At 32.0% G+C, this 10,000-nt stretch overlaps 1 protein-coding gene across 16 annotated transcripts in view; it reads left to right on the top strand.

The window, feature by feature from the left end:
- Positions 1 to 10,000, top strand: part of nlgn1 (neuroligin 1) — a 786,090-nt gene that overhangs the window by 96,293 nt on the left and 679,797 nt on the right. For 8 of the 16 annotated variants that reach the window (XM_087271572.1, XM_087271571.1, XM_087271575.1 and 5 more), the window contains exon 3: positions 9,886 to 9,975. The exons of the other annotated variants lie outside the window; for them this stretch is intronic. The gene's annotated coding sequence lies outside the window, so the exon portion shown is untranslated. The remainder of the gene's footprint in view (positions 1 to 9,885; positions 9,976 to 10,000) is intronic. 16 annotated transcript variants of the gene reach the window in all.

Here is a 10,000-nt window from a genome sequence, read left to right as displayed (position 1 = left end):
GGCACTCCGGTTTCCCCCACGGTCCAAAGGTATGCACCATAAATGAATTGGACTAAATAAATTGGCTGTAATATCTGGACATGTGAGTGTATGAATGTTTCCCAGTACAAATGAACAAACATATAAAAAAGATATAATTAATAAATAAATACATTTTAATTGACTTTTAAATTTACACTGGAAAATGTTTTTTTAAAATTTAAATATGTTTACACTGAATTTGTTTAGCTACTAAAGTAAACACACTAACTATTTAATTAATTATTGGAGCAATACAACTGATTTACATAGTCCATTCTAAATTTCCGATGCTAAATGCTAATTTAAAAATAGTTTATTTAAATTTATTAAAACTGTTTATTTAAATTAAGTTTTTGATTTGGTTAATTTTTTAGCTCCTAAACAAACAAAAAAGAAAATATATATTTAAAGGTTCACTTTGGGTAATTTTGAGCTTTTGTCAGCTAATTTTAGCTTCTGTGTTTAAAATGATATTTGGGGTTGTATCAAAATCGGTGATGTGGCGCAAAACTTCAAGTGGAAAGATGACGCGTCGGTTTCTCATTATTATTCATAGCGGAGTTATCTTATCCTATGAGAAGACCCGGCTTCTTAATTATTCATGACTGCACATGCTTTGCGAAGGCAAGGTAGACCTGCCAATGCCAAGCTGTGAGACACTATGTTTATGACTGGGTGAGAACGCGTCCATGGACCCACGGCACACAGTATTTAGCCATTCATGTAGGGTCGTATGTGTTTGTTTCGATGATCGACAGGGTTTGTTGCATGTTATTCCCCGCGATGCTGTCAGGGTCGATACAGCAAAGCTGTTTGTTTGCAGAAAGCATTTTTGTCTGGAGAGCAGTTTGAAAATTGGAGAATGGCAGACTTTGTGTCGAAATGTGAACAAACTCCTGATAAAAGACAGTGTCATGCTGCTGTGTTTGCCTCAATCCTCCAGATTACCAGCAGGGCTAATGGTTAAAATAGACAGGGCAAGACAGCAGCTGCACTGAGCCTGAATTCAGACCCGGGAATTGAGGGAAAAGCCCTCATTTATAGTGTTTATATGAACACGAATATCTTTAGAATGATACAAATTGTGGTTGTGTATATGAAATGACAAGTGTAGCAGGGCATTACATCACTGTTTATTTCTTTGCATTTCATCTTTGTAAACTATAAAATCATGCATCTTTTCATGGTTTGTCTCATTTTGTGTGCCGACTGACAACAGTTGGTCACTAGTATTGCTAGTATTTTGTACAAATTGAAGAAAAAAGGAGATTGAGCTTTCACTGTAGTAGGTCCTAAAATGTGGAACGATCTACCTGTGTGCATTTGAACAGTTTCCAATGAATCTTCGTTCAGAGGGAAACTTCTCGCCCTCCAAGAAAGAGCTTTTAAGTTGGGAGAAAAGTGATCGTACCAATTTGGTGTCTTGCTATTTATCGTTTATGCTGTGTGGTATATTGGATGTAATGTATGTTGTTTTATCTGTTGCTGTCTATTTTTGACAATTTGCTTTCAGGTTTGTACAGCACAATGGTCAACAACTGTTGTTTTATTGCACTTTATAAATAAATAAAAGTAAACTAATAAAATATAATATGGCTAAATCAATAATTCTTCATGCATGAGGCGGCCTAATATTACTTATATTAGTATATCCTCTGTCTAAGAACCAGAACTGGTGAGGTTGTGTCCGTGAGCAGATGTAAATGGCCACCATACGACTCTAAGTGACTTTGGATAAACGATGAACAATTGAATGAAAATATGAGATGTTTAAAATATAGTCAACTAATAAAATCTGTTCTATAGATCTACATCTCTGAATGTGATCAGTTCCATATCAGGAACACATGTACATGATCACTTCAAATCTAGTATGATTAAATTCAGAGCTGGAAACAAGTTAAAGTTCAGTTTTTTCAAATATGTCTGTCCAAAAAGAGGTACAATGGGTTTAAGATCTGTTATTAAAAGTAAATCTTCAGTATTGCTGATATATGTGTGTATATGTGTGTATATACTGTGTGTGTATATATATATATATATATATATACTGTACTGTATATATATATATATATATATATATATATATATATATATATATATATATATATATATATATATATATATATATATACTGTACTGTATATATATATATATATATATATATATATATATATATATATATATATACTGTACTGTGTATATATATATATATATATATATATATATATATATATATATATATATATACACACATACATATATACATACATATATACAGTGTGTATATATATATATATATATATATATATATATATATATATATATATATATATATATATATATACACACACACACACACACATATATACTGTATATATATATATATATATATATACTGTATATATGTATGTATATATATATATATATATATATATATATATATATATATATATATATATATACACTGTATATATGTATGTATATATGTATGTGTGTATATATATATATATATATATATATATATATATATATATACATACACACACATACATATATACATACATATATACAGTGTGTGTGTGTATGTATGTATGTATATATATATATATATATATATATATATATATATATATATATATATATATATATATATATATATATATATATATATATATATATACATACATACATACATACACACACACACACTGTATATATGTACATACATATATATATATATATATATATATATATATATATATATATATATATATATATATATATATATATATATATATATATATATATATATATATATATATATAATTTGTTTTTCGATACTTCTTTCCCAGTACTGGCTTGCAACTGGAAGTACATCCGCTACATATAACATATGCTGGAAAAGTTGGCAGTTTATTCTGCAGTCGTGACCCCTTATAATTAGGGGACTAACCCAAAAGATAATGGATTAAAGAATAACCCAAAGTTTGGGTTTGTCTATATTTTTAAATGGTCCACGTTATAAAACACTGCATTTTTTAGACTGCACTTAATTTCCCCCTTCTAACAATGTATTAATTGCCATTTTAAAGTGACATATATGGACTTTCTTTAAGACAGCCCCTTCCTGCCTAAATGCTCACTTCTTGGCTAGAATATGTTACAGCAAGGACTAGAAGTCATTAAATGGGTTAGCTGTGGTTTTAAAGTGTCACATTCTGACATTTGTTATGAGCCCAAAAGTAGAAGCAAAATCCAGAAGTTTCCATAGGTTAATGGGGCTGTAGTTTAATAACTGTGATGTTTCAGCTCTGTAAATTATTCAGGAAGCAGATAAGAGAGAGAAAGTGCTGGTCAGAGAATGACTTTTTTTTTTTTCCCTCCACACTTTGTCTCTGTCTGGAGGAAGTGGCGATTCATCTGCCTCGTCAAATGTATGGCGCCGACTCCTCAATTACCAGCGACCTCGGCTGTAACCAGCACATGTAAAGCACAAGGAACACGCAGTTAATTTTACCAAGCATTAAAGGCTGAGTGAAAGTGTGTGTGTGTGTATGTGTGTGTGTGCGAAGTAGCAGCCTGCATGTTACGACAAGGGATGACGGAACAGCAATTAATGGAGCTTCAAAGATGACTATGATCGCAATGTTTTTTAAAGAAGGTGTCACTGCTTCACTTGGGTCTCTTTCTGTCTGTGTGTCTCTCGCTGACAAACCTGTCCGGGACGCAACAGAATTTAATAAATAGTGAGGAAGATGCCATTTGTTTGTTCTAAATAGTAAACGTTGAGAAGGATTTAGAAAGAATGTCTAAAACATATGATGTTGTTGGCAGAGTAGCAGCCAAATACATGCCTTCCAAACAATCTAACTGGTGTACTGACAAAAAAAGGAAAGAATAAAGTGGTTTAAAAAAGTCTGCATACTCTTAAAAATTAAAGATATAAGCAAAATAAAGTGATAAGCAGTTTACTGAAAAAAAGGAGCAAACTTTTCAGTCACCTTGATCATAAAACATATTTCGAACTCTAACTAATGGCCATAACAGTGACCGCATGCATTTTCAGCAACTTTGTTACCAACATAGCAAAAATATAACTTTACTTTAGACATGTCTTTCAACATTTTCACTGAAATAAACAAAACTTTGTTCTCCTGCTTGCTGGACAAAGTAAAGTATTCACCTTTTAGGGATGTATAGTAACTGCTATACAATTATAAGCTATATTACAAAAAATTTTGTTAACCCTTTAGGTCACAATTCACAGTATTAACAAACCATTAACTAACACTACAAGCTTAATAAATGACTAATTAGCTGTTCATTAATAATAAAGTGGAAGTTGGGTTTAGGTTTTGGGTAGAATTAGGGATGCAGAATAAGGTCATACTTTATAACTAGTAATAAACAGTTAATCTTAATGATAGAGAGGTAATAAGACAGTAGTTAATAGCATGAATTGTGACCTAAACTAAAGTGTTACCAAAATTTTGTATGTTTAGGACTTAATATAACAACTTTATATTAACGAGGGTAACGACCTATAATAAATGATGATATCAGACATTCAAAACCTAATTGTAAAATCTCAATAGAGGATTTGAATGTAAATTAAACTCTTTTTTTTTTCTGTTTATTTAAAACATTTTATCTAAACTTTTTTTTTTTTTTGGTACAGTCTTAAATAAACTCTATGGTCATTCTGGTAATTTTAATCAGAATTCTGGTAGTTCCAGTGTTAACATAATTAATTAGTTAATGTACTTTCAGCTTAGTCACTTTATTCATCAGTGGTCAACGCAATAAACCGCCAACATTGTTTTACAAAGCTTCCTTATCTTGAGGTTGCAAACCAATACTGGAAAACACTCATTCACAATCATTCACTATGGCCAATTCAGTTTATTCAATTCACATATAGCGCATGTCTAACCGGAGTACCCAGAAGAAACCCAAGTGGACACTTGGAGAACATGCAAATTCCACAACATTGCTAACTGACCCAGTCAGGACTCGAACCAGCAACCATCTTGATGTGAGGCAACAGTACTAACCACTGATAAATTCTACTCATTATACACATATTTGATCAAATTTGCACAATTTATTTGTTGCTTACTTTTAATATAATAATTTTTTCGAATTTATTCAGAAAAGTATATTATATATATTAGTATATTAGTTTATTGTAATCAGGTTTTATATATTTGTAATGTGTTTGTCTCATTAGCATAATGTTTCATTTGAGTTTTTTAAACTTATTTCTTATTGTTTATTAAATTATTAAAAGATGTTTTAACTTTTTCATGGATCCCTGTAGAATTTCCTTTGACTCCTGTTTTAGCTAACATGACCTAATAATACGAAATATGCATTATTCACCTTTGTTAATCCGAGTTGTTAATTCTGACTGCACTTTTAAAACTCTTGCTTTAGATAACATGGCCTAACAATATAAAAATAGGCATTTAAACATCTTATTAATCTGAGTTCATGAAAATGCACGTCTTTATTAGTTCACAGTAGGAATGTGTATGGACAAAACTATGGAAATACAATACATGCACCAGAATATTTGTTTCAGGACAATATACAAGCCAGGCAGTATTCATTCCCAGAAAGTGAATATATTTTAAAAAAGAAACTTATAAACAGATCCCAAGTGGTGGAACACAAGATTTGCGCTTCACATCGAAGTCACATATTCATTTAGAGCTACAGTATAGTGACAAAAAAGATCAACCTTTGAAGATGAAAAAGTTTGCATGATAATGGCAATTCTGCCATGATGTACTTATTCTGTTTGACTTTTTCTTCTTCTGTTGAATATAAAGGAAGATATACTGTGGAATGTTGGTAAAAAGCAGCTATTGACTTAAGTGGTAAAGGTTTTTTAACATTCTTTAACTTGTTTTGTGTTAGGAGAAAAGTTCATCACAGTTTAGAACCACTTGATATGAGTACATACAGTACTGTAGTTGAACTATGCCTAGGTCTATTTAGAGACAATAAATTAATGAATAAACAAATAATAAATAAATAAATGCATACATTAAATAAATAATTAAATTAATTAATACATAATAAAAAATAATAATAAATAAATAAATACATGTAAAATTATGTTTATTTATTTAAGGGCTGCGGTCACTTTAGTGCAGTGTTTTTCAACCATGTTCCTGGAGGACCACCAGCACTGCATATTTAGGATGTCTCCTTTGCCTGTCACATCCATTACAGGTCTTTGAATCTTGAGCTAATGATCTGAATCAGGTGTGTTTGGTTAAGGAGACATGGAAAATGTGCAGAGCTGGTCTTTCTCCAGAAACGTGGTTGAGAAACATTGCTTTAGAAGATGGTGATGCTTATAATATACTTACAGACATTCATCATCTTTCTAAATTGATTACATTTACTGTACTTGAGACATAATGGACTGTGTTTAAAAGAATACTCACAAAGACTGGAAGCCAAAGAACATATGTATGAATACTTGACTTAGTGTTTATGTCCATGCTGAGAAAAGCTTTGGGTGTATGTTTGTATGCAATGCAAGATGTTGCTAATTGTGTTCTTTTTATATGTAGATGTTTAAAAAAAAACTGCAGTTTGTTTTAACAGCAGACTCTGCATTTGGCCTTTATTAGTTCTTGTAACAATTTAATCTAACTCTTTTGTTATAACCATAGATATTTACATTAGATGTCACCTACGCAATTGTGGTCTATTGGAAGAAATGTGTCAATAGAGTTGCCATTTTAGTACAGGGTAGCACTCCTTTGAAATGAATGTGGGACCAAGGTGCAGTAGAGGACTGGCCATAGAGAGCCAGAGATATATAGACACATACACTGTAAAACCCAACAGTTAACTTTATCAATTGAAATGATTGTAGTTAACTCAATTTACTGAAATGCTACTCATTTTAAAAGGGTTTTGAACTTAGTAATGAGTTAATTAAATACCTCATTACTTCAACTTAATGTAGTAAGTTCACAGTACTCATAGAATATTTTTCTTAACTCAAATGGTTTGTAGCAATTGGTATCCTCAAATGGTTTGAGTTGCCTTCACTTCTTGGATTTTACAGTACTCAGTTGGTGTGGGTTCTCTTCATTTATTGAGTTTTACTTTGCTCAAATTGCTTCGTTTACTCAAGTGGATTAAGTTCACAGTACCCATTAAGATTAGTTTTTGAACCTAAATCTTGGGTTGCAATTGGTTTTCTCAAATGGTTTAAATTACCTTAACTTATTGGGTTTTACTGTGATCTGGAGTTTTCCCAGTGGTATGCATTTTCTTTATTATGAAAATAATAATTTTACATCCCTTTTCTACATAGATGGATAAGTGACCGCATGAGAATTGCTGACAAAGAGCATGTGATTGTGTGCATGGAAATGTATTATCTTTCCACCCAGTTAAATTTGATCCAATCTGTGTCCTAAAACACCCCCTTCTCCTGCTTTCACTTCTAATGCTAATGGAGGGAAGGATTCGTTTGCGAACGACTCGTGTGAACTATCAATATCCCTGTCTCAATGTGCATATCCACCTTTCTGATCTAAATGGTACATAATATTTATAATATTCAATTATTTAAGGTGGACAGTGAGTACATTGAGACCCATGCACTGTTATGCTATTAGGCACCTTTATAAGTTACTTGAAAAACTAGCCGTTACTTCACTTTGCCAACAATAACCCAAATGTCTGGCACAGCAGCATCATGTTGTCCTATTTTATCTACATTGTTTGCTAATTTTATTCAACAAAACTAGCATAAGTCTTGTATTTAGTGTGAGTTAGTGTTACTTTGCCTTATGGTTTGCGCAGTAAGTGGCTGTATTATCATCAATAATGGTACATGTTTAGCACAAAAGTTTGTAAGTCTTTTCTATGAAAAGTGATGCCTTCATGCTTTGTTTTTTTCGCTTGATCATTACTACACCCATCCACAATGCTAAAGTCCAGCATCTTTACATTGGCTTTAGTCTTGACTAGTGCAGTTGAATGATATTTGTCTTGGGAGCACTGTACTAATATGGCGGCAGTATTGACGCATGCTCAGAGACTGTATGTGATATCTAGTGCATCTATGGTGGTAATTACTGTGAACTGGGTTTGCTAATGGTAAAGCTAATGGTGCAGCATGGCTAATACTAAATAATACTCATATTCACATTAGATAAATGTAAATGTGTGTGTGGGTGTGTGGGTGTGTGGCTGTGTGGCTGTGTGGGTGTGTGGGTGTGTGTGTGTGTGTTTGTGTGTTTGTGTGTGTGTGTTTGTGTGAGTGTGTGTGTGTGTGTGTGTTGAAGTCAGAATTATTAGCCCCCTATTAAGAAAATATTTTTTCAACACTTTTTTAAAACATAGTTTTAATAACTCATTTCTAATAACTGATTTATTTTATTTTTGCCATGATATAAAACAATAATATTTGACTAGATATTTTTCAAGACACTTCTATACAGCTTAAAATGATTTTTAAAGGCTTAACTAGGTTAATTAGTGTAACTAGGCAGGTTAGGGTAATTAGGCAAGGTATTATAACGTTATAACGATGGTTTGTTCTGTAGAATATTGAAAAAAAAATGCTTAAAGGGGCTAATAATTTTGACCTTAAAATGGAGTTTAAAAAATGTAAAACTTCTTTTATTCAAGCCGAAATAAAACAAATAAGACTTTCTCCAGAAGAAAATATATTATCAGACATACTGTGAAAATTTCCTTACTCTGTTAAACATAATTTTGGGAAATTTTGGGAAATATTTGTATATATATCTCTGTTTAATTTGATCTAATCCATGTCCTGAAACACTCCCTCTCCCGCTTTCACTTCTAATACTAACGGAGGGAGCAATTTGTTTGTGAATGAACCCCTGTTATGAATGACTATTGTGAACCATCAATATTCCTGCATCTCAGTGTGCACATCCACCTTTAATAAGCCTAGTACTTAGAGCAAGTTGATGCTACTTTGCCTTATGGTCAATGAAGTGACTGTACTATAATTGGTTACGTTACTTTTCTAGCCCAAACGTTCAGAACATACAAAAACATAAACTAAATCTTACCTATGAAATTTTCTGCCTTTATGCTTTTTCTTTGTTTGCTCATACTACACCCATACACAATTTTACTTTTGTCTTTAGTCTTGACTACGTGGTTGAATGACATTTATCCTGGGAGCACTGTACAAATATGGTGGCGCTATTGACGCATAATCAGGATCCGTATGCAATATATTTACTGTATGGTGGTAACTACTGTGAACTGGGTTTGCTAATGATGCAGCATAGCTACTACTAAATAATACTCAGTAAAATTATTTTATGACAACTATATTTTTAAATTTATATTTTTCATTTTATTATTTGAAAATACAAATAAAGCTAAAATATAGGTCTGTTTCTGAAAAACCATGACATCTTGTTACCCTATTATAGTGTCCTGATTAAATTCTACACCCTAGACTTACTGACTGTGGCACTGTGTGCTTTTATTACATTGTATCACACTGTTTGTCATTAGAATTAAACTTCAAAACTGCACCCTAACTGATTGATGTGTAGTGGTAGTGCATGCCTTTGTTTCCAAATTCTGTTTCATCATCATTCAGAATATGCCATCCATCTCATGCATTTTAAATGAGTTAAAACAGCTACAACATTCCGGGGCCTTTTTTTTTATACTAATGGACATCAGTGTCTTACATTTTTTATTTATTTTATTTATTTATTTATTTTATAAACCCTATTACTGGCTATGATTGATCCCTCTTATGCAGTCTGTTTGCAAATTGTTCCTGGAAACATGATTTCACGTTGTCCTCATCTCTCTCCTCATGATTTGCAGGAGTATCCAGCTAAACCCGATTCATTTTCAGAACCACCTTCCAAAGGCAACGGCATATCGACTGCTGGGAAACCCCTGCGAGGCAGCAAGGTAAAATTGGCATTAATGGAGGACT

This window comes from Danio rerio, chromosome 11 (assembly GCF_052040795.2).
Source record: "Danio rerio strain M-AB ecotype USA chromosome 11, GRCz13ab, whole genome shotgun sequence".
Lineage (NCBI taxonomy): Eukaryota > Metazoa > Chordata > Actinopteri > Cypriniformes > Danionidae > Danio > Danio rerio.
This window is presented reverse-complemented; position numbering and strand designations above follow the sequence as displayed.